A 26,682-nucleotide genomic window follows, 5' to 3' on the forward strand; every position below is an offset into this window, starting at 1 on the left:
GGTTTTGAATATTTATTTTTTGACTTTGAAAAATTTTCAGAATTTTTTTTTCCATCAGAAACCCCTTGTGTATAATGAATAGTTTCCACAAAACTGAATTTTTGTTGGCAGAAGTTTTAGGTAAAACTTCTCGATTTGCCTTGGATGTTGTGTAATTTGAAAGCAAATATTGGTTTAAATAGCCCATCACATATTTTCTCAGTTTCCAACTGTGGATACTGGATTTCGACTCCTGACAACCAAAAAAAAGTCACTTTCTTTCCTGTTTTACATGTTGAAATTTTGAGTAAGATTTCATTTGGGGAAAAGCTTCTGTTGCTTTTTTTTTAAAAAAGGGAAAAAAAGACCAAAGTCTCAAATACTGGCTGTTAGTTCAGCTTCATTTTCCTATAATTGGAGATAAGAAAGAAGACACAGCAAAGTGTGAGTGAAGATCCTTAAGACTGAAGGAGAGGCAGAAATATGCAGACCAAGGAGCAGAAACTGGAGGAAGGGTAGATGGGTGTGTTCCTGCTGGGTAGCCAGGCAGAGCCAGCCTCATAGGAGGGACCAATTTTTAGGTTCATCCTCACTTGACTTGCTCAGATTGTCTCCATATTTTTCTTGTTTTTAGTTCCTATCTTGACAAGAACATTTCATCTTTTCAGGGGTGTAAAACCAACAGAATCATGACCACTTGTTTCACAGTGTGTATGGTTGATGTCATGTTTGGGTTTTTTTTAATGTTTCATTTTTATCTTTTGGACGTACCGTACAGCATATGGGATCTTAGTTTCCCTACCAGGGATTGAACCCTTATCCCCTACAGTGGAAGTGCAGAGTCTTAACCACTGGCTGGCTGGCTGGTGTGCATGCTCAGTCATGTCCAACTCTTCACAACTGTAGTCCTCCAGGCTCCTCTGTCCATGGGATTTTCCAGGCAAGAATACTGGAGTGGGTTGCCGTTTCCTTCTCCAGGGGATCTTCCTGACCCAGGGATCAAACCAGTGTCTCCTGAGTCTCCTGCATTGACAGGTGGATTCTTTGCCACTGAGGCACCTGGGAAGCCCCCTTAACCATGCCCCTATGTCATGTTTTATGACACTTTTGACCAAGCCTTTTCCCTCATTGAGAAATTAGAGGAACACTACCCTAACCCTCTCATCTTCCACAATGCTTACAAATATTTACCACATACACACTCTTAATGGTATTTTTGCTTATGATGAACTTAAACATAATAGTAGGAAATTTATGCTCCATTGAGGGTAAAAGGAAAGCGAAGTTTTATATTTACAATAAGGTCACCCCAAAGATGTTCCTATATATAAGGCAAAAAGGAACTGTATCAAAACATTAATAGTGGTTGTCTTTAAGTAACAGAACTGAGTGATTTTTTTGGTTGAAAAATTAACATTTTTGTGAATAGATTTTCCTTTTATTAATGTAAAAATGTTAATATATTTTATAGATGATTTCAGAAAATTATTTCTTGATATGCTTATGATTTTTATACAAATGACTTGTTTTAGCTAGTTTCTTGCACTGGTTTATACATCTTATATCTTACACTGCATCCTTATAAGAATTTTTAAATCTGTCTAGATAATTTTTTCCTACAAATGCTATATAGTTTCTTCTAGTCTTTAATTTTGTAAAAATATTCATTTTTAATGACTCTCCAAAGAACCATATAAAGCCAAACATAAATTACTGTGTGTCCAAATCAATGTCTATTAATAAGTGATATATCCCATGGTCATGATTAATATTTGAATAAGCTTTTGCTTTGATTCACATCATGTTTTAAATATGCTGTTTGAAAAAGATTGACTTAAGAGAAATCTATGACAACTAAATCTTTTCTACTTGTAAGGTTTCATTTCATTTGGATGTAAGAATATTACTAGATGCTTAGATGCTCAGCAATCAAATTCAAATTCTTAGATCTCAAATATGAATGAGGATTCTAAGAAAAATACCATAATTTTTGTTACATTTTTTTTCTTTCTTTGCCTTTCCTCTTTCTGGCACTTTCAGCTTTAGTCATCATAGTTCCTATTTTGCTTGCTTTATTTCCACATACAACAGGATTATCAGAAGGGAGAGAAAACAGCTCATCTGAAGGCAGTGATGGGAAGGATGTTTACTTTTCTCTCTCTCTCTCTCTCTCACACACACACACACACACACACACACACACACACACACACACACACACACGAGGGGTGGATTCTCTGCATTGGGGAAACTCACTTCAGAATACTTTTCCCTTAGAAGTAAGAAGAAACTATGATGCTATATGTATACAGTTTTCATTCATGATGGGTTAAAATAAGAGTTCATGGGCTGGCCCAGGAACACACCATTTTATAACATTGTACACATGCGAAACTTTCATTCTGAAATCTAGACAGCTGTTGTCAAAAGATTCTATGAGGGCTCAGTGGGTTCTGTCGGGCTGGAACTGCTGGCCCTCTGCAGGGGCGTCCTTAACAGTCTGGAGTAAGCAGGAAAGAAAGGAACCTGGTCTTGCTCTTGAGGCATTTGAAGTTGGGAGATGGGACCCACAATGGAAAGATGATTATTTCAAGACAAATTATATGTGGCCCCACTCCCAGGTAACATTTTAATACATTTTTTGAATTTGTTCATTCAGCATCTGTTTCTTGACTTGATAGTACTTATCTTTTTTTTATATTATAAATGATATTTTCTAATATAAATAATACATATTATTTATATATGTAAATACATATATACATATAGGTATTATTATTACATTATACATTTATGCATTGTTATGTGTATTATATCTATATTATATATTATATCTAATTGTATCTAATATAATATATTACATCTAATATAATAATACATATATGACAGTAGGAACACTCAAACTACCTCACAATTGCACTCATCTCACACGTTAGCAAAGTAATGCTCATAATTCTTCAAGCCGGGCTTCAACAGTACGTGAACCGTGAACTTCCAGATGTTCAAGCTGGATTTAGAAAAGCCAGAGGAACTAGAGATCAAATTGCCAACATCCGTTGGATCATTGAAAAAGAAAGAGAGTTCCAGAAAAACTTCTGCTTTATTGACTATGCCAAAGCCTTTGACTATGTGAATCACAACAAACTGTGGAAAATTCTGAAAGAGATGGGAATACCAGACCACCTGACCTGCCTCCTGGGAAATCTGTATGCAGGTCAGGAAGTAACAATTAGAACTGGACATGGGAGAACGGACTGGTTCCAAATAGGGAAAGGAGTATGTCAAGGCTGTATGTTGTCAACCTGCTTATTTAACTTATATGCAGAGTACATCATGAGAAATGCTGGACTGCATGAAGCACAAGCTGGAATCAAGATTGCTGGGAGAAATATCAATAACCTCAGATATGCAGATGACACCACCCTTATGGCAGAAAGTGAAGAGGAACTAAAGAGCCTCTGAATGAGAGTGAAAGGAGAGTGAAAAAGCTGGCTTAAACTCAACATTCAGAAAACTAAGACCATGGCATCTGGTCCCATCACTTCATGGCAAATTGGTGGGGAAACTGGAAACAGTGACAGACTTTATTTTCTTGGGCTCCAAAATCACTGCAGATGGTGACTGCAGCAATGGAATTAAAAGACGCTTGCTCCTTGGAAGAAAAGTTATGACCAACCTAGACAGCATATTAAAAAGCAGAGACATTACTTTACCAAAAAAGGTCCATCTAGTCAAAGCTATGGTTTTTCCAGTAGTCATGCATGGATGTGAGAGTTGGACTATAAAGAAAGCTGAGCACCGAAAAATTGATCCTTTTGAACTGTGGTGTTGGAGAAGACTCTTGAGAGTCCCTTGGACTGCAAGATCAAACCAGTTCATCCTAAAGGAAATCAGTTCTGAATATTCATTGAAGGACTGATGCTGAAGCTGAAACTCCAATACTTTGGCCACCTGATGCAAAGAACTGACTCATTTGAAAAGACTCTGATGCTGGGAAAGATTGAAGGTGGGAGGTGAAGGGGACAACAGATGATGAGATGGTCGGATGGCATCACCAACTTGATGGCCATGAGTTTGAATAAACTCGGGAAGTTGGTGATGGACAGGGAAGACCGGCTTACTGCAGTTCATGGGGTCACAAAGAGTCGGACACAACTGAGTGACTGAACAGAACTGAATGATGACAATAGAAAATAGAGCAATGCAGACTTATTTGTTATGACAAAATCAGGAAGAACTTGAATGTCTGTTGGTAACTGAATGAGTAAACTAAGGTTGATCTATTCAGTGGGATAATAGGCACCAATAAAAAAAAGAAAAAATTAAGAATATCTGTTTTTATGGATGGGGGCCATGATGTATTTTAAAGAATGAAGATCATGATGCAATGAAATGTTCATAGTTTGATATCCTTTTTGCAAAGACAACAGTGCTAGTATTAGTTGCTCAGTTGTGTTTGACTCTGCCACCCCTTGAATTGTAGCCCACCCGGTTCCTCTGTCCATGTGATTTTCCAGGCAAGAATATTGGAATGGATTGCCTTTCCTTTCTCCAGGAGATCTTCCCAACCCAGGTATCGAACCCATGTCTCTTGCATTGTAGGAGGATTCTTTACTGTCTGAGTCACCAGGGAAGCCCAAATGACATCAGTGGACCCCTGCACAAAACAGTTTGAATTTAAAAGGATAAAGATGTAGATATAAAGCTGTTAATGTTGGTCACCTTAAGGACAAGTGGGCTATTCATTTTTTAAATTTATTTTTGTATTGAGGAAAAAGAAGATAATTTTAAAACAAAATGAAAATTTGGAAATTCATAGCAGATTAAAGAGAAAGAATAAAATCCCTTTGAGGGGCTTCCCTGGCAGTCCAAGGTTAAGATTCCACCTTCTAATGCAGCTGAAAACTACAATCCCACATGCTTTTTTATTATTACTATAAGGTAAAATAAAACGTAAAAATCTATTTTAAAAATTATATTGACTTCTGATTTCTGTTTCGTTTGGTATTATGTGTGTGTATGTGAGAGAGAGAGAGAGAGAAACTGCCCTTGATAATTAATTATAAATAGATGTCCACTAGTCTACGTCACTTCAGGGCCCTTCTGGCAAGAGTGCTTTGACCCAGAGCCACCCCACAGAACCACAAGGGAGAGACATAAGCAGGCTGACTTTTCCCTTCCCTAAGGCATCCTGCCCTCCCTGTGGGAAAGGCCTGAGGGCCTCAGATCCCTTCTGTGTATCTCCACAACCTAAAAGGAGAGCAGGAGTTTCCTAAAGTGTAAAACTATGGGACTAAAGGCTGTGGCTCTCATGCCAGCCTGACCCTGCTCTTGTTAAGGCTTCTCTGGTCACCCTGAGGGATTCTCCTACGTCATCGTACAGAACCAAGATGGCTTCCCCCGGGGCAGGCCGGATGCGCCCGCCAGAGGGACGCCCGCAGCTTCTGGAGTCTGGTCCACTGATTACCCTTTGACAAAGTGTGTGTTCCTGCTCCAGACAGTGCTTGTGCCTCCATGACATCAGTTCAGTGGCCTCAGGAAAAGTAGGGACCTTAGTCCTGTTTTCTCTGTACCTCCCTGAAAGGTGATTCGCCTAGTGATAGGCGTCCATTGCGTCAGAATGACGCGTTCGTCAGTCAAGCACAAAAGGAAACGGTTCCCCGTGGCAAACAAGGAAGCACAGCAAGAAAATCCAGAGGAAGAGCTCGGGCTTCCACTGATGGTGGAATCTGAGCTGTTCCTTAAAGAACAGGTTCACAATGAGTAATTAAAAATAAATTCATCTGTGAGTGTGTCATACTTAGTCCTCAGCCTTAAAATTTCTTGCCAGGAGCTTTCAGGTTTTAAAATGTCCCCTGATCCCACACAGAACACCTGTCTAGCAAACTCATCTGGTCCTACAGTCCCAGCCAATTCGGTGTTTAAGCCAGAGGGATTTTGTTGAACTATACATCAAATGTATTTCTAGGGTTAAAAAAACTAGTTTTTTTCAATTAAAAATTGGATATGGGAGTTGGGGGTGGGGGTGGGGGTAGAAACACTCCTACACCCAACATGTGGAAGAAATATGTGCATTTAATAAGATCTCTGAGGCAGCTCTTTGGCCTCTAAAACTATAGGCTGAGAACTATTTCCCTGCGATACTTTGATTCCATGGGAATGAAAGGGAAGACAGTCACCAGATCAGTGCCTGCAGACAAGAATTCCTTGAAAGCTCTGAGGTTCCGGCGGCATGTGTCACTGGGCGGGCAGATGGAATACTGTGGACCTGCCCTTGGCCATATTCAGGATGTATAGAAAAGTCTGTGCTCAGTCGCTTTAGTTGTATCTGACTCTTGGCGACCCCACGGACTGTAGCCCACCAGGCTCCTCCATCCCTGTGATTCTCCAGGCAAGTATAGTGGAGTGGGTTGCCAGGCCCTCCTTCAGGGGATCTTCCTGACCCAGGAATTGAACCTGCATCTCTTATGTTTCTTACATTGGCAGGTGAGTTCTTTGCGACTAGTGTCATCTGGGAAGCCCCGTATAGAGGAGTAGCCTCAAGTTGTTAAGTCAGCATCCCACTCACAAGTCACTTTAATTACATGGCTTTGATCATTCCATGATACCAGACAGCTGGTGAAAACTAAAGAAGGAAAAAAATCTAATGTCCAGATGTTTTTAGCTTGTGGTCATGTAGCAAAACACCTGTGCACCAAACTAGTATTTTATCCAGATGTTTGATGACCTTTAACTCTTTTCTGCATAGTTTATTTCTTTCTATTAGCCAGTAGATTAAAATTTAATTTATCTCCAAGTTTAGGCTTTAATGAAACAAAAATAAAGGAATTATAAGAATCTACCGCATGTGGCGAGTCCTGTTTTCTACTACAAAAATATGGGAGACTCTGGTTTCACAAGGACAGAGTAAAGATATACCCACCTAATCGCTTTCTCTCAAAACTGACCAAGAAATATCAAGGAGAACAGGTAACAGAAATTCATACCCATCCTTCAGAAACTGGAGATGTCTGTGCTCTTGGTATATGGAGATAGGATTTTGAAAGAGGAACATCAAAGAGTCAGAGAGAAGGAAAGTCAAACCTCAGTGTCTGCAAAGGGTGTGGGAGGAATGTCTATGAGAAGTGAGCTAATTTTCCATACAGAACCCAGAAAAGCACAGGAATGGGAAAATCTGGGCAGGGGCCAGCAGAATTAAATTGAGCCTGCCCCCCACCCCACCCCAGTTCTCCACCCTCATCCAGTTCCCAAGCAGTTTATTGGCCTCTCTTCTCTTTCCAGACACTCAGGTAAACATAAAAAGAGAGAAAGTGAAAGTCGCTCAGTCGTGTCTGACTCTTTGCAACCCCATGGACTATACAGTCTATGGAATTCTCCAGGCCAGAATACTGGAGTGGGTAGTCTTCCTTCTCGAGGGGATCTTCCCAACCCAGGGACCGAACTCAGGTCTCCCACATTGCAGGTGGATTCCTTACCAGCTGAGCAACATAACTCTCATCCCTTAAGTGCAGGACGCATGAAATGAATTCCTTCCAAAGAGGACAGTATGGAAATAGAGGCAAAGGTAACTCTATAGCAGAGAAACCTGACGAACTACCTCACCCAACTGATCAAAGTTAACGTCATCAGTGATAAACCGTGTTGATAGCTTCAATGATATAATGACAATGACTCAGTGGCCTTTGTCTCAAAAACCCGTAACTCCAATGCGGTAGGCAGAATAATGGCCCCCCAAATGTCCACATTCTAAACCCTAGAATGTATTGTGGTGGTTTAGTTGCTAAGTTGTGTCTTACTCTTGCAACCCCATGGACTGTAGCCTGCTAGACTCTGTTCATGGGCTTCTCTAGGCAAGAACCCTTATGGGAAAAGAGACTTTGCAGATGAGATTAAGGATAGGGACCTTGAGATGCAGAGATTATCCTGGATTATCTGGGGGAACCCAATCTAATCCCAAGAGTTCTTAAAAGTGGAGACCTTTTACTGCTCTGTCGCCAGAGATGAGAAGTGACGATGGTAGCAGGGTCAGAGGCAGAAGTGTCGGAGAGAGTCGCTCGGTTGGTTGCTCCAGGAAGGGACCGCTGGCCAAGGGACTGTATTGATAGACGGCTTCTAGAGACTGGAAAAGGCAAGGACACAGTATCCCCCAGAATTTCCAGAAAGGAATACAGCCCAGGTGACACTTTGATTTTGTCCCAGTGAGACTCACGTCACACTTCTGACCTACAGAACTCTAAGTAAGAAATTTGTGTTGTGTGGTTTAAGCCACTAAGTTTGTAGTAATTTGTTACGGCAACAATAAAAAAAACTAATACATTCCATCTAACCCTGATGAAAACATCACCCCAACCCAAACTGAGGGACATTGTGCAAAGCTCAAAATTCTCAAAGTCATCCAAAACAAATAGTACAGAAATTGTCACAACCTAGGGACGCCTAAGGAGGCGGGATAACTACATGTAAGGTGGCATCCTAGATGAGAAAAAGGACATTGATAAAAACTAAGGAAATCTGAATAAAGTATCGACTTTAGTTAATAGTATCATAATGCTATTATGTTGGTTCACTAGCTCTAATAAATGTATCACGATAACATTAAATGTTAGCAATAGGGGAAATTGGGTAAGACTATATAGACACTCTGTGCTATCTTTGTAATTTTTCTGTAAATCAAGACTCTTCTCAAACAAAAGTTTATTTAAAAAAATTTGCTGGATAGGAATAGCAGTAGATTAGGCACAAAAGGCCAGGGAATAAGAAATGATTCCAATACAATCTATCCATAGTGAAGCACAGAGATTTTAAAAAAAAAAAAAAAGATTAAAAGAAAATATAAACAAAGACAAACAGAAGTCTTGAAAACTGACTTGAAGCCACCAGAAACTGGAAGAGACAAGGAAGGATTCTCCCCAGCAGTTTTCCAGGCCAGAAGCTATGGTCACATGTATGCTTTGCTGCATATATAATATTAATAACTATGATCAACCACCTCTACCTTTATAAGTACATAAAGTCAAATGGGTTTAAAATCACTAACTCAACAACTATCTGCTTCACATGCAGACTCTGGATTGGTTAGAGTTTTATCATCCTTCATCTCAACCTCATGGTCTTATGTTGTCCCGTATGAAGTTCAGGGTGATTCATCTCCTTTCCTTTTTTTTTTTTTTTCATCTCCTTTTCTAAGTTGATAATTTTCCAATACCAGGCAAATTCCTGACTTTAGTGTTTTGTACTTTTCTATGCTAATACAATGCCAGGTGAGATCCAGAGATTGGGAGAACACAGAATGGCACATAAAGGTTAGTTGTTAATTCTAGCAAAATGATCAAGCAAGTTTTTTTTCTCTCTGCACCTAAGGATAATTTTTTAAAACCTTTTTGATATATTTTTTTCTAGTTTTATTGAGAAACAGTTGATATACATCACTGTGTAACTTTAAGGCCACCAGGATAATGGTTTGATTTACACGTTAATACTTTTAATGAGGACAATTAAATTGAAACTAAATGTGTTTTCAGAGCATCAGTAAGGCTGGTGATCTTCATAAACTTTAATCGGTAGAAAAATTTTACTGTTTCATGTGGCTCAACAAATATATGAACACACTTACACGTATATCAGAGTCATAAACAAAATTTGAGCGTGAGTCCACTCACTTTTTTTAGGTTTTTTTTTTCTTTTTTTTGTTTTTGATGTGGACCATTTTTCAAGTCTTTATTGAAGGTTTGTTGCAGTATTGCTTCTGTCTTATGTTTTGGTTTGTTGGTCGTGAAGTATATGCGATATTAGCTCTCCAACCAAGGATCAAGCTCACACCCCCTGCACTGGAAGGCGAAATTCTACCTGCTGGACTATCAGGGAAGTCCCATTCATCCACTTTTTTTTTTTTTTTTCCATTCATCCACTTTTAATGATAATATCTGACCTGTTTTTAGTAGAATGAAAGTGATGAGAGAGTGATGGGAGATTTGGACCATTAACATTTATTATTTACATATAATAATATTAATATATTATAATATTAATTAATATTAATAATAATGTTATTAACATTTAACATTATTAAAACATACCACAGAAATATAGTCACACTCCTGCCTAACATGCCTCAGGCACTCCCCAGAACAATTAGAATAAAATCCACTCACTTCCATGGCCTACAAAATGCCTGCATGGGGTCTGGCCCACACCCACCTCTCTCTCTCACCCCATCTGGGATCACTCTCTCTCCCATTTGCTATGCTTTAGCTCAGGGGTCAGCAAACGATGGGCTCCCCCAATGATTCAGCAGGTAAAGAACTCACCTGTCAATGGAGGAGATGCAGGTTCGATTCCTGGATTGGGAAGATTCCCTGGAGAAGGAAATGGCAATCCACTGCAGTATTCTTGCCTGGGTAATCCCATAGACAAAGGAGCCTGGTGGGCTACAGTCCATGGGGTCACAAAGAGTTAGAAACAACTGAGCAAACAACAGCCCACAGGCAAAAGCCAGGGAACCTGTTTTTGTACAGCCCCTGAGCTGAGAATGGCTTTTATTAGTACATTTTTTGTTATTCAGTTATTCAGTTGTGTCCGACTCTTTGCAACCCCATGGTCTGCAGCACGTCAGGCTTCCCTGTCCTTCACCTTCTCCCAGAGCTAGCTCAAACTCATGTCCTTTGAATCAGTGAGGCCATCCAACTGTCGCATCCTGTGTTGTCCCCTCCTTCTCTTGCCTTCAATCTTTCCCAGCATCAGGGTCTTTTCCAGTGAGTCAGCTCTTCTCATCAAGTGGCCAAAGTGTTGGAGCTTCAGTTTCAACATCAATCCTTCTAATGAATATTTAGGATTGATTTCCTATGGGACTGGTTTGATCTCCTTGCAGTCCAAGGGACTCTCAAGTGTCTTCTCCAAAACCACAGTTCAAAAGCACCCATTTTATTATCAAGTGTGAAACAGATCGCCAGTCTGGGTTGGATGCATGAGACAAGAGCTCAGGGCTGGTACACTGGGATGACCCAGAGGGATGGGATGGGGAGGGAGGTGGGAGGGGGGTTCAGGATGGGGAACGAATGTAAATCCATGACTGATTCATGTCAATGTATGGCAAGAACCACTACAATATTGTAATTAGCCTCCAACTAATAAAAAAAAATGGAAAAAAAAGGCATCCATTTTTTAGCATTCAACCTTCTTTATGGTCCAAGTCTCACATCCATACAGGACTACTGAAAAAATCATAGCTTTGACTAGACGGACCTTTGTTGGCAAAGTAATGTCTCAGCTTTTTAATATGCTGTCTAGGTTTTCATAGCTTTTCTTCCATGGACCAAGCATATTTTAATTTCGTGGCTGCAGATACCATCTGAGGTGATTTTGGAGCCCAAGAAAATAAAGTATGTCACTGTTTCCACTGTTTCCCCATCTATTTGCTGTGAAGTGATGGGACCGGATGCCATGATCTTAGTTTTCCGAAAGTTGAGTTATAAGCCAGCTTTTTTAAATGGTTGCAAAAAAAGTCAAAAGAAGAACACTATATTGCAACATATGAAAATGACAGGTAATTCAGTTCTCTGTGTCTATAAATGAGGCTTTATTGGAACACAGCCACCCTCATCTGTATGGGTTTCCCTGGTGGCTCAGATGGTAAAGAATCTGCCCACAATGTGGGAGACCTGGGTTCCATCCCTGCATCAGGAAGGTCCTCTGGAGGAGGAAATGGCTACCTACTCCAGTATTCTTGCCTGGGAAATCCCATGGACAGAGGAGTCTGGCAGACATCTCTTCCTATACGAGCATCCCTGGAGAGAGACTGGGTTGAAGGTTCCTTCTTTCCCATCTGGCAGCAGCGATTAATTGAAAAGTTTTCTGGAGACCAGGCTTGGTGCTCAAGGATGTGGCGATTCCTCCTGCAGTCAGTGTGAAGGATGCTCCCCACCTATACACCAAGAGCCTAGGGAGCAGGGGGAAGGGACTATGAGCTCCATCTCCCAGACTCCAGGCAACAGAGGCGGCTTCAGAGACCCTCCTTGGGGTCATTCATGCCATGGCTCCGTCAGATCACAGCCGGCGAAGCAGCAAGCACCGTCCAGAATTTCTGGCGTAGCTTGTGAACACAGGAAAGGGGGTGAGGTGTTCCTTCACTGCATCGCACTGGTCCGCGGGAGCAGTCCACCACTCTCTGGGTGAAAGGGATGGGAAGGAGGAGTCAAAGTGCACCACTCTGCAACCAGAAGGCCTGCACTCTCCACAACAGCTGCAGGACCACGGACAGTCACTCGCCCACTCAGAGCCAGGATCCGCTTCTAGGAACTGTTATTACCAACTTGTCTACCTTATCTACCTTGTAAACTATGACTTACAGGAATAGAAAGCCTTCAGTCATTGTCTCTTAAGGCCATGAAGCTGAGAACACCAAAGTCTACCTAATACACACTCCTGTGACAGCCCCACTTAGTTAAATTGGTACATCCTTTTTTTTTCTTTTTTAAATTGGATCATCCTTAGGTGTATTATTTTTGTTCTTAAAATATGAAAAGAGAAGATGCGTGTGAGACTTTAAGGGATGCTGGCTTAAAATGCAAATACATCGTGTGAGATGCAGGGGGAAGTCTGTCGGAGGCAGTGATGAGAAAGTTGGAGATTCTGAAAAAGAAGGAACAGATCACGGCCGGCCAGGGAGAGAAATGCCTCAATACTTGCGCTCATGTTTAAGTGGCAGTTTTCGTTTGGAAGCAAAATGTTTCTCAAGGCAATTCAGCAAGTGGGGCTTGGTTAGGAATGGTTTGGTGTAACTGAGAGCACTGAACTCCAAGGGGAGCATTCCGACCGAGGCTGTGGCGGGATTTTGAACCGAAATTTAGAGGGAAATGCAGTGAGTCCACCAAGAGTGAGGACAATGCTGGGCTCCGAGCTGTTTTAACGTAAACCTGTGTCTGTTAAGACCCTGACGCTGGGAAAGATTGAAGGCGGGAGGAGAAGGGGACGACAGAGGATGAGATGGTTGGATGGCATCACCAACTCAATGGACATGAGCTTGAGTAAGCTCCAGGACTTGGTGAGGGACAGGGAGGCCTGGTGTGCTGCAGTCCATGGGGTTGCAAAGTGTTGGACGTGACTGAACGACTGAACTGAACTGAACTGAACTGATGTCTGTTAATGCTGGTTTTGAGAGCCCTGGCCCTGAAGTTGGGAGATGGGGGCGCAAGAGGATATTCTGACACTTTCTAGCTATGAGAAGCTACTCTCTGGGGGAGGGGGCGGTGTTTTCACTGTAAAATTGGGATTCTACCATTTAGGGCTATTGTGAGGAGCAGAAACCCTGCATGTAAAGCGACTTCTGTGGTGGCCTGTTCAGAGGGCATCTGTCAGTGCTGTGTTAACCCGCCAGGTCGGTCACTGTGTAGACTTCTAAAATCACATCATGATCTTCACTAGGCTGCGAAGCTACCCGCGTGAAAGCTTAGCTGATATGTTGTTCAGTCGCTCAGTCGTGTCTAACTCTCTGTGACCCCATGGACTGCAGCATGCCGGGCTTCCCTGTCCTTCATTGTCTCCTGCTCAAACTCATGTCTATTGAGTTGGTGATGCTATCCACTCTGTCGCCCCCTTCTCCTCCTGCCCTTGATCTTTCCCAGCATCAGGGTCTTTTCCAATGAGTTGGCTCTTCACATCAGGTGGTCAAAGTATTGGAGCTTCAGCTTCAGCATTAGTCCTTCCAATGAATATTCAGAGTTGATTTCCTTTAGGATTGACTGGTTTGATCTTACTGTCCAAGGGACTCTCAACAGTCTTCTCCAGCACCACAGTCAGAAAGCATCAATTCTTCAGTGCTCAGCCTTCTTTCTGGTCCAACTCTGATATGAAAATCTGACAGATTCTACCTGGGGTACCTGGAGCCACTTCACCCTGAGAGAACCACAAGAATAGAATCATCTGCTGCCACAGATGCCAAGGGAACAGGGATGGTCCTCGCTTGGCTGAGGACTGGAGTGAGTCTGGGGTCTGACTCAGATAATTCGTGCAAGGCCAGAGCCACAGGAATTGTTCAGAATGGGACACGGGGCCCAGGGAAAGAACTCTGGCTGAACGGAGAGATTAGGCTGGAAAGATAAGAGCGGGAAGCAGAAAGTGGGTATGTGCCAGGAAGGTCTGAGCAGGTGGTACACACAGCTAGCTGGCTGACACTCTGGCACTGGGGTGTGGCAGGGGCACTTTCCTCCGCTATCCTGCAGAACACGTTGACCTTGCACATGGGTAACCTTTCTCACCCATCCCCAACCCACTCAGACCAGCTGTCAGCTTCCTTGGATGGATGCTTGCCCAGCTGCCTGTCACACCCCAGTGGCATCCAGAGCTCTGCTCCTTTCCTCACCTGCAACAAACAAGAAGACAAAGAAGAGAGCAGAGGCGGGCCGGGGTGAAAGGCCACTCGCCCTGGCCGGCAGTTAGAGGTGAGCCACCAGGCTCCAGGCCCCCAGCATCTGGAGGATTCCTTGGGTACAGGTGGAAGAGGCAATTCCACGTAGCAAAGGCCAACCCTCTTGTCCACTTACAAAGCCATCTCTCAGCATCCATTTATAGCAATTCACCAAGCACCTTCAAATTTTAAGGCTTGGAGGTGGAGAGAGAGCAGGACAGGTGCTGATGAGAAACGGCCCCGAGTTCTAGTCTGTACTGCTTTCCTGCATCTCTCATGCATCTTCCTGGCCTGACCATTGGCACCAGTTGGCAGGTAGGATTGCTGTGCAATTGTTCAATATGACCAGCCAAGCTATATGAGACAAAAGACAGTTTAGGATTATTGATTTTAAAATGTATGAAACAAAAAAAATAAATAAAAATAAAATATATGAAACAATGGGGTGGGTGAAAGATGAATACTGAGTATTTTTCAAGACTTTGTATAATATTTTATATACAAATAGACTTTGTGGCTTTCCAAGAAGAAAATAGAGCATGTAGTATTTCTATTGTACTGCAGAAAGCGCTACAGGCTGGATTGAGCGCCACTCTGAATTTACAGGTCCAAGTCCTAAACCTCAGTTGCTCGGAATGTGACTGAATTTGGAGACAGGACTTTTAAAGAGGTAATTAATTTAGAATAATCAGGGTGGGCCCTAATCTAATGACTGGCATCTTTATAAGAGGAGATTAGGACACAAGACACCAACAGGTGCACCCACTAAGAGATGATCATCTGAAGACATAGCAAGGAAGCAGCTGCCTGCAAGCCAGAGAAGCCTCAGAAGAAACCATCCCTGCCAAAAGGCTGATCTCAGACTTCCAGCCTCAGGAAATAGTCGTGGTAAATTAGAAGCAATGACAAATTAAGCAATACTGTAAAAGCCAAAAGAACAGAATGTGGCCTTCCTTTAAAGAAGGACACCAAACCAAAGAAGCACATTCTCTCCTATCTGCAGCCCTTGTACAATAAACCATCATTATATAAAGAGAGACAGAAGGAGGCTGTGACCTGTCTCTCTAGTTTGGGGTGAGATAGGTTCCAAGAAGAGAGGATAACTTAGTCTATTTCATTCATTGCTTTATTTAGTTTTATTCCTTGTAGCACCCTGGTTTGAGAGGGCTTGCAACACAGTGTTCCAGCCAGTGTATTTGGCCAAATAGGTGACAGGAGGGGCCGGAACAGATGAATGCCTCATCCTTGGGGTGACCAAGTGCAGTATTTTCCCCAGCATGCAATACACAAACATGACTTTCCATCATTTTCATTCTCTATATGTTTCCAGTGAGATGGAGAAGGTTGGGAGGTTGGGTTGTAGCTGAAATGGTTCTTGATCTATGAGGCCTTCATGTAGATAACAAAAGTCTGTGTGTAATCTCACCTGATTCCAACTAGTTATGGAGAAGGGAAATCCTCTTTGATCTATCTCACTGTTCCCTTGGGATACTCCCTGTCCTCACCAACCTCTGTTCTGCTCCCAAATTTACACAGAAGAGAAGTCAAGTAGGAGAAGCGTTACTGGGTAAATGTTCAATCGTCACTGATCAGTTTAGTGACCTTGGACAAATTACAAAGATCATATACTGAACTCCCTTGAATGTATAGATGAGGAAACCTTCACTATGACTCAATAGTTTGAAATATCAAAGAAATGGTTGGTGGTAACACCAAGACAAGAACCCTTATTCTCTCTAGTTCAGGTATTCAGCTGCCATTGCCCCTGAACCAGAAAACTGTCGTCATGCTGCAAGGAAATTATTCACTGATACAAAACAAAAAAAAAAATCACCATGTGCGCTGTCACCATGGCAGATCAGCAGAGCTGTGATCCAACAAGACTGGCTTCCTCCAAATGGGATGGTCAAAATGGACAAAGGGCCTTGATGCTCATTGTGTTCAAGGATCAGTGTTCTGTTTTGCTGATGCAGAAGTCCCAGAATTGGTTGTATCCAGGACAGACTCACATCAACTATCCCTGAAGACCTGAGATCTAAAGCAGAATGCTAGTTTATTACCTTATAAGGGAGGATAGATCTATCTACTTACCCCAATCTCTGCAGCTCCTTCTAATTTTCCAGGTCCCTTAGAGGCTGTGTGATGATCATGAAATTAGAGTGCGGGGATTCCCAGGCCCCAGAACACCTGATGAAGCAGCCTGTCAGTGACCAAGTGCAGGATTGTGACCAAGAGGATTTCAGTGCCTGCCAGATCATTCTTCCCTCTACATCCTGCCCGCCCCCCCACCCACTGCTGAATCCCTGCCATCCAACTCTTTGCTTGAGAGGGTGGTGTTCAGCCTTGCCCCTCCTGTTAGCAGTCATCCTTCCCTAGATAAAGCAAGCACAATTGATTCCTATTCCTCCAGGTTAATAACACCTATTATGTCCAGCCTCAGGTAAGTTGGTACAGATGTCCTGCTATAATGGCATTGATTAGCCTAGGGCATCTCTATCTCCTTAGTCAATAATTTACTGATTTCACTCATTATCTTTTGGTACTTCCTCATTTAGTCCTGAAGTTGTGAGTGTCTTATTGTTACTCCATGTACTGACCACAATATCTGCTAAAAGCAAAGCCTATTTGAAGGAGGAAACAGACACAACAGGCTCCATCTTGAAAGCAGGACTCCATCTTGGGCCAGATGTGGACTTTGAGCTCTATGCCCAGTATCTACAGAAACGACATACCAACTGGAAAACCAGATCCCCTGGATGAAAGAGCCCCAGGGCTCATACCTAGACTGTCCGTCACCTAAAAGAATACCCTAATTATCTGTGTAACCAAATAGAATCATAAATTCTATTATGCTTATTGGGGTATGACCACAGGCCTAATGATAATTGTCCACTGTTAACTACCTAGGCTTATGGCATACGAATCACTGGTTAACTTTGACTGTATCTTTCTTTTTCTTTGTTCAGACTAGTTTCAGAGAATTTGGGGAGGTGGGTTTGAGCACATACACTTAGGGTATATAAGGTTTTCACAAAAACTGGTCGGGGTCCTTGGCTAAGAGGAGACTGCCTTGGGCCCGCTGGTGTAATAAACTGCACTCCACTATCTGCATTGTCCTTCTGAGTTTGTTTGTTTCCCGGAACGCGTGGCTACAACATACTGTCCAGCTTAGGGCGCCAACCAAAGAATTCTCATGGACCATCTTTGGAGAAATCATGAAGCGAAGCACATTCTGTGGTTGTTTAGTTGCTCAGTCGTGTCCAACTCTTTTGCGACCCCACAAACTGTAGCCCGAGGGCTCCTCTGTCCATGGGATTCCCCAGGCAAGAATACTGGAGCGGGTCTCCATTTCCTTCTCCAGGAGGTCTTCCCCACCCAGGAATTGAACCCGAGCTTCCTGCAATGGCAGGCAGCTTCTTTACCGCTGAGCCGTCAGGGAGGCCTGTAGCACATATTACAGCCTCTTGTTTCCTATTTTCACCCTTCGGCACTTGGGGCTGATTTTGTTGCCCTGAACCACACTCTGGCATAACTTCTCTAGTAATTCTTAGCCCTCTTTTGTCCATATTCCCTTTCTCTTCTAACCTCCCAGCAACCTTTCATCCCCATACTTAATCCCAGGCACTCACACGCAAGTACTGGTTGTACTGTGCTAACACACACCCTCAGCGCCTTCTGGAAAGCAGCAGAGATTAAATCCTTATTTCTGGTGCAGAGTACCACTGCCAGTTCTCAGCCCTGAGACCTCTTGGAGCCTCAGTTTCCTCACCTGCAAAATGATGATGGTCACTTTGGTCACCTGCTTTCTGCACAAGATTGCTGAGAAATTCAGAGAAGATAATGCAGGCCAGAACAGTCTGTAAAAGGCTCGGCAAGCCACCCAAAGGTAGAGAAAACAGTGCGGATAATTTGCCAAAAAAAAAAAATAGGTATTCATTTAAATGTGGCTTTGTTCCTTTGTTGCATCTAATTAAATCAAAGGAAATGTCAGGTTTAATTCTTAAAGACCAAGATTATGTTTTTGCCCAGGCAAGAGAAATGTGCCTTGGGGATACACTTAATTTGGTTTTTCTATGCTTTAGGATTAAAACCCTATCTGGAATTCTCATGCCTTTTTATCCTTCTATGCATTTTGATGCTAATGTAGGAAAGTTCAGCAGAGATGAATATTCTAAATATTTATTACCTTATTTAATGAGTATCTTCATTAATACTTAGGGTTCATCATGTGACTGGGCTTTTCAAAAGCAAGAGTAGGCGGATGGGAAGCCAAGCCTTGTGCTTGCTTGCAGAAAAAAAAAAATGGAGACACAAATAAGTAAATTTAATTAGGGATTGCACATGACGCGATTGAGCGATGCAGGCAAATTTACCCTGCCTTCCAGCGGGAGGGTTTTGTCCTGCTGGGTAACATTTCAAAGGCCCTGGTTCATGGGAACCATGTCTCCTTTCTGCCTAGACGCTCTTGCAAGCTGCTGTCAGGTGTAGAGATTTCATTTCAAATACCGAATGTTCTCCAGCTCCTGTAATAACCTGCAGCTGTTTGACCACTCGGTGCAAGAGGCTGAACGTTGTACATTGCCCCGGAGCTGCCTCAGACCAAAGCACAATATTTTCCGCTTCCAAGAATCAGTGAAGGGCCACCTATTAGTGGAATTTAAAATATTTTTCCAATTAAGTTCCAGACCTACCGAGTCAGTTTTGAATGCGAGAAGAAAGGGCCAGCAAGTGAACGGAGTTGCTCTAAAAAAGCTGTTTCTTGAGATGACGGGAGTTCGATGTTTGCAGAGCCCTCCACCCTCTTTCTGAATAAGGAAACACCTGCATGAAGCGGGGGTGCAAAGCCCTCCCTCCCTCCAGGCACAATGAGAGAGAAAATGCTGTGGATTTTTCAGTGCTGTTATCCAACGGTCAAAAAGTGAGTGTCTAACTAATAAGCAGTGGAGATAGTGGGTAGATAAGCCATGTTTGTTGAATGAATGAATGAATGAGTGAACATACTTTTATGAATGAGTCAACATACTTGTTGAATGAATGAATGAATGAGTGAACACTGTACTTTTAAAAACATTTTAACTTTGCAAAACTCCATTAGTCTGAGTTCAAGTTGTTGTTTTTTTTCCCTTAAAATTCTAAAAATACACACTTGGGAGGTTGTCACACCCCTCCAGGAAGGGCACCCAGAGACGGGTGAAGGGAGATGGGGCATATCTGTGATGGGCCGGGTCAGCTGACCCAAACCTGGCTTGGCGCTTAATGGAATCAGAGACATTCCGGCAGCATCGCATGTCCTTCTCTATCTGTACGTTTTAGGAGCAGACAGTGGGCCCTGGTTTGCATGCGTGTGGGTGTGAACTGAGTCGCTTCAGTCGTGTCTGACTCTTTGTGACCCTGTGGACCATAGCCTCTTTCCATGGGATTCTCCAGGCAAGAATCCTGGAGTTGGGTTGCCACACCCTCCTCCAGGGGATCTTCCCCACCCAGGGATCAAACCCAAGTCTCTTACATCTCCTGCATCAGGAGGCAAGTCCTTTACCACTTATTGCTTGGCTATTACTTTTTTTCTTTCTATCTTCTTTTTTTTTCCTTTTTAGATTGTTCAGGATTGACCATACTAGACTTGGTCATATTCCAAATACTTGTGTGAAGTGTGTGTATAACACTAAATGCAAGACTAAATGGTATTTAAGTTGTGTTCCAGAAGGATATGTGGGTGATGATTATAGACTCTAGAATTAGGAAAAGAAATAATGGGTATGATTTTCATTGTCTTCTGTTATCTAGTCAACCCCTCTGCCTTGCTTTTCTTTCTGTCATAAAAATAGAATGGAAGCAAAATGTCAAGGTCTTGTTTCTGCCACTGAATTGTCATGTGTATCCATTTAAATTTTTTCCTCCCCAGAACCAAGAGGTCCTTGACTGAGGGGACCTTTGGGGCCTTGGATACAAGGTTACACAGGAGGGTTTGCACAGAGTTACTGCAGCTGACCCCTTCTCTCTCCTTGTCCCAAACCTGAGGACCTTACTCTGAAGATACCCTGAGATTGGTCGTGTTGCGATGTCCACAGGAAATGAGTTATGGGCCTGATAAAACCAACCTTGCTGAGACTTCTCATGTGAGAGCTGGGTAGTATTTATCTGTGCTCTCTTTGTGCTGAGCAGCTTAGGGACACAGTGGAATTGGAGTCTGCAGAGTTAGACACCAGGATCCCAAGAGCAAATGTCTTATGTCAGAGCTGTGGCTCAGAGGCGTCAGTAGTGTCTTTATCTTGTGCGTTTGCCCAAGAACTGAAGGGCCTTTCACAATATGTCTGTGTTCAGTCACTTAGTCGTGTCAGACTCTTTGCAACCCCATGACTGTAGCCCGCCAGGCTCCTCTGTCCATGGGACTTCCCAGGCAAGAATACTGGAGTGGCTTGCCATTTCCATCTTCAGGGGAATCTTCCCAACCCCGGGATGGAACCTGAATCTCCTGGGTTTCCTGCATTGCAGGTGTGTTGTTCACCCACTGAGCCATCGGGGAAGCCTCTGAGCCATTGGGCAACTGTGAAGGGAATGACAATTTGGGATCCTTGTGAGATATACTAGGAATATACAGGAATGGAAGAGGGCGATGGAGAGGCGAAAGGGAACATTCCCGCATTTACTCTTCTGCATTGAACCCAGTCTCACAGCCTCACCAGTCACGGGCCACGGCCTCCTGCATCAAAGCCGTGACACCCAGGAGTCTCCCAGGACCGCTCCTGATTAATGGTTATGCTGAATGGTTGACCCAGCCTGGAACTTTCGCCTTTCCTTCTCTCTACACCTCTGACATCCCTGAGCTTCTTTCCAATGAGATTACTAGCTTGAGGAACATGCCCATGAAACCAAACCACACTGCTATGCCTCTTTTTTTTTTCAGCATCTTTTTATTACAGACTTTTCCCTCCCAACACGTTGAAGGGTGCCGGTGCTGAATGTACATGCAAAGTTGTTGGGACTGAGAAACATGATAAACCGTTAATGGATGTCCTCGTTTTAAATCTACAGTATCAGCAGATCTTTCTACTTAATTATGCCAAGAAAAAAAAAAGAGTGAAATTCTGTGTATTCTAGCCTCTGTCACCCTGGCAGTGCCTCGCTTACGTCACTGCTGGGAGCTTGGATCGATGGCCAGTTCTCAAAGACTGTCCCTGAGCAGAACCAAGATGCTAAAGAATAGCTTTCACATGTGGAGTTTCCTCTGCAGGACCTCAGGCTCATTCGTGCTCCAGCCCACGGGGGGAGTCACTTGCGAAAAGGCTGAGTGCCCGCAGCTGGCGGGGCTGAGCTGTTTCTGAAACTCGGAGCAGCTATGACTCACCCCTCCCACAGTCCGTTAACTTCTCTCTCCTCTTACGAGACCAGCTACCCTTCTCGCTCTGACTCCTACTTATTTTCAAATTTGCTCAATAACCGTGACATTCAAACCCAACCTGCTCCATGTACAGGGTGCTGAGAAAACATACACAGGGAGCCGAGGGTCTACAGAAAAATACAGTGACCAGAAAGGCAGGGCTCTCCTCTGCAACTCTGGGTAGTGAGAAAGAGGTGCTAAGAGGAGACTCCAGCACATTTTAGGACATGTGCCATCCTGCCCAGTCGAGTTAAAGGAATGTAGTCATCCTGACTGGTGATTTCAGGAAGTCACACCAGATGCCGAATTGAATTCACCAGTTCCTGTGTGATTAGGAACATGATACTTCAGTGCCCAAACCGGACTGAACTGGTGACAATATAGCTAAAATGGTTTCCTACCATAAAGCAGTGATGCTCAAAGCTATTCTCCCCGTGCTGCTTTCAGGTTCTGTTGCCAAAGTCACAAAAGGAAAGTTTTTAAAACAGGAAAAAAAAATTTTCAGAGAAGGTTCAGGTCTTTCTTCTGTGGCTCCAACTGCCAATACAATTAAAAAAAAAAAAAAAAAAAAAAGCAATGAACTGTAGCTGGATTTAAGAGAAACTTTGAAGAAAGGGTAAAAAAAAAAAAAAAAAAAAACAACCCCATCAGTTTGGTGCAAAGCCACTGAAACCATGTAGCAAGTAGCACCAACCCCTCCCATCCTTCCATCAGGCACCATGAATTTAAAATGTTCTTCAGTTGTACAGCCATTTCTGAGTTTGCCTCCTAAGCTCATCTGTGTTCACAGTCCATGGAATCCGAAAGCCTCAGAAACTTGGCAAAGCGGAAATATTCAACAGATTCACTTAGCAAATATTTGTTGCGTGTTAACCATGTTTCAGCACTGAGACATAGGGAATTACCATAACAATAATTGGCTTGGATATCAGCCCAGTAAAATTAACCACCGGACTATCAATGGGGACCCCAGAGAAATGTATTCAGTGTATTCAAATGTATTAAAAATATAAGTGATTTTCTACATAGTAATATTTTTTTTTCATATTTCTTTGCTTTAAAAGTTAGATCAACATGGGCTGTAACCTTTTACTTTGAGTTCTGACAATCTGTACACAACTCTCAGTGGAAGGCTCATCAGGGTGTCTATCCGGGTCGCTCAGTGGTAAAGAACCCGTCTGCCAATGCAGGAGACACAAAAGACATGGGTTCGATCCCTGGTTGGGATCCCTGGAGGAGGAAACGGCAACCCACTCCAGTATTCTTGCCTGGAGAACCCCATGGACAAAGGAGCCTGGCAGGCTACAGTCCATGGGGTCGCAAAGAGTTGGACACAACTGAGCATGCACACATGCCCTGGTTTAAACTTCATCCCTTCTGTCTCCTGTCTCCTGATTGGTTTCTCCACCTTCAACGTCTTTTTTTAGCCATAGCATGTGGCATTCAAGCTCTTAGTTCCCTGACCAGCGGTCCAATCTGAACACCCTGCATTGGGAGCATGGAATATTAGCCAAGGCACCACCGGGAAGTCCTTTTAATCTTTTTTTCCCTCATTTCTTTTTTTACCTTTATTATATTCTTAAAGTCAAGTTTATAAAGGTATAGTATATAAAAACAAAACTCACTCCCTTAAGTACAGTTTGATGAGTTTTGACAAATGTATATGGTTGTGTAACCACCACCATAATCAAAATACAATAGATTTCCATCACCCCAAAAAGTTCTCAACCTTTTATAGCCAATCCCCTTTCCAGGTTTGGCAATTACTAACAATTTTTCTCTCTATAGTTTTGCCTTTTAAAGAATACTATGAAAATAAGATAATATATAATCTTTGTATCTGGCCACTTTCACTTAACATAAACCTTTTGATTTCATCCGTGTTGTGGTTATCAATAGCTCAGTCCTTTTTAATGGCTGAGTGGTATTCCTCTGTGTGGATATATAGTGACACATTGTTTTATGCATTCATCAGTTGGAGGACATTTTAGTTGTTTCCATTTTGATGATGCTATGAATAAAGCTCTAGAAACATTCAGAGATGGGTCTCTGTGTGAATACTTCTTCCTTCCTCCTGTGTTAAATAAAAGCATAGGAATGAAGTTATGGGTCATATAGACAATGTATGTGGGTGTTTGGCTTTATAAAAATCTCTCAAACTGTATTTCAAAGTGGCTGTATAATTTTGTATATCAACCCGCAGGGAATAAAAGTTCCAATTGTTCTGCATCTTTATCCACACTTAGTGTTGCCAGTCTTATAAATTATCTAGGATATCTTTGCCTAAGCTAAGGTCATAAAAACTATGTATAAAATTGATACTATTCCTTTCTTAAATGGTTGGTAAAATCCAAATCATCTGGTCTGGAATTTCTTTGTGGAGAGGTTTTTAACTACAAATCCAATTTCTTTCATTCAGTTTCTTTAGTAGAAAGCTGTTCAGGTTATCTGTTTCTTCTTGAGTGGGCTTTAGTGGTTTGCGTTTTTCAAGAGATGTCTATATCGAAACTATCAAGCTTACTGGCATAAAGTTGACCATGATATATCCTCATTATCATTTTAATATTTGTAGTGATGGCCCTCTTTCATTTGAAAAATTGCTCATTTGTGACTTTGTTGTACTTTTTTTGCCAATCTGGCTAGAGGTTTATCAATTTTATGGATCTTTTCAAGAAACAGCTTCTTGTTTTTACTTTATTTTCACCTGTTTTCTAGTATATTAATTTCTGTTTTTATTTTTATTATTTCTTTCCTTCTGCTTGCTTTGGGTTTAATTTGTTCTTGTTTGTTTAACTTTTTTAAGGTGAAAGTCTAGGTTAACAGTTCGAAAGCTTTCTTCCTTTCTAATATAAGCATTTAATGCTATAAATTTCTATATAAGCCCTGCTTTAGCTGTAACCTAGAAATTTAATATGTGTGTCAATCAATTTTATTCAAATGATATTTTTAAATTTTCTTTGTAATTTCTTGTTTAACCATGGGTTATTTAGAAGGGTAATGATTAATATTCAATATTTGAAGGTTTTTTTCCTAGAAATATTTCTGTTATGACTTATGGTTTAATATCATGTGATCAGAAAACTTACTTTGCATGAACTACATTTCTCCTCAAAGCCACATTCTAAGTGAAAAACATCTCTATGTATTGCTATGGAGTGGTCTCCAGAATACAGTGTGAATAAAGCAAGGTGGTGATATATCTCACATATGCTTTTAAATAGAAGGAAAGACTACCCACTCCAGTATTCTGGCCTGGAGAATTCTATGGACTGTATAGTCCATGGGGTCGCAAAGAGTTGGACATGACTGAGTGACTTTCACTTTTAAACCACAAATAAATAAGCAAAATGATTCCCTATGGAATGGATTGAAGGAACCAGGTGGAGATGAAGGGTAGAAACTAGAGTTCCCTGAAAACACTTTGTCTTGTAGATTTTCTTGGGAAGCATGATTATAAAGCAAAATTGAATAAAAGAGAAAAAGAAAAATACTCTTAAAAACAAAAGGCTCCCAAAACTATACAGATGGGCAAAATTCCTAAGCAAATACAGTGCTTTGTATTTGCTTACAAAAATAAGCAAATGCTTCATGTGGACCTTCTTAAAAGAAGTATTGTGGCTAAAGTTGGCAAACTAGTTTTTCTCTGGGAGCAAATCATTCCTCTGCTAAAACCTTCCAAGAACCCTACTGCTTACCCAAATGAGCACAATACACATTCACCCCCTCAGTGCTATCTGAGATGAATTTTTCTTTTTCTTTTCTTTTTTTTTTTTTGAGATGATTTTTAAGTGATCCATGGATAGATGTTTTCTAAAATTTTAATTGTAACTGATTCGTTGTAAAGTGTATTATTAGAAAAATAAAACTAGTATAACAAAACTGGTTTGGGGGATATTATTGCTTAGGGCAAGATTAAGTAAAAAAGAGGTGATTTTAATATTTTTTTTAATAAATAATAAGACAGAGGGCATGGATATGGCAAAATGTTAAAAAAAAAAAAAGAGTGGGAAAAATACGTTTGGCAATGGTGGCTGACAAGATGGGGTTCAAGTTTTCCACATGGCACCCAGGGTACTTTCCTCTCCAACCTCATTTCTTGCCACTTCTTGCCCAGCATAGTATGCCTCAGCAACAAACACCAAATATCACTGATTTTCCACTCTCCAAAAGGTGTCTTGCCTTCCTAAGCCCACCTTTTTCTACTCACCTACTCTCTGAACTCCAAATTATCCTTTAAGGCAGCTCTCAGGCAGACCATACATCTTGATTTCCACCCTCACTGCGCTTATCTACAGTATCTGGGAACGGTCTCCGTGTGTTTGTAACCCACAGGACTTTGAGCTCTCAGGGCAAGGACTGTCTTATTTATCTTTGTATCCCCAGTGGCAACACAATGATTATTAGCTCACAAATGTCTTGCGTAAAACCTAGAGTGGGCATGGAATATGCTTAGTCATAAAACAGTAGTGCTTTTATTGAAATCTCTTCTCTGTGCAAGGCACAGCAATGGTCAATTGGAATCAAAGAACATGAATAAACTGTGCAGGGAGCTTACAGTGATCTCATTTAACCTTCAGAATGATTTTATGGGTTAGGAATTATTCTCTATCTTAACAGATGAGAAATCTGAAGCTAAGCAGCAGCAATACAGCATAATGGCTAGATGACTGATTTCCGCCATTCAAAAGCCTGCGTTCAAATCCATTTAATAGACCTGAGTGGATTACTCAACTTCTCTAAATCTTGATTTCCTCTCCTATGAAATAGAATACTGATAACAATACCTATCTCTTAGGGTTATTTTCAGGATTAAAGGAGATAAGGTTGATAAGGCCACTTCAACAGTGCCTGGCCCACAGTATCTATTAAACCTGTATATATATATATATATAAATCACATTTATGAAACAGTATGTCACAATAA

The sequence above is a fragment of the Cervus elaphus genome, chromosome 32 (assembly GCF_910594005.1).
Source record: "Cervus elaphus chromosome 32, mCerEla1.1, whole genome shotgun sequence".
Classification (NCBI taxonomy): Eukaryota; Metazoa; Chordata; class Mammalia; order Artiodactyla; family Cervidae; genus Cervus; species Cervus elaphus.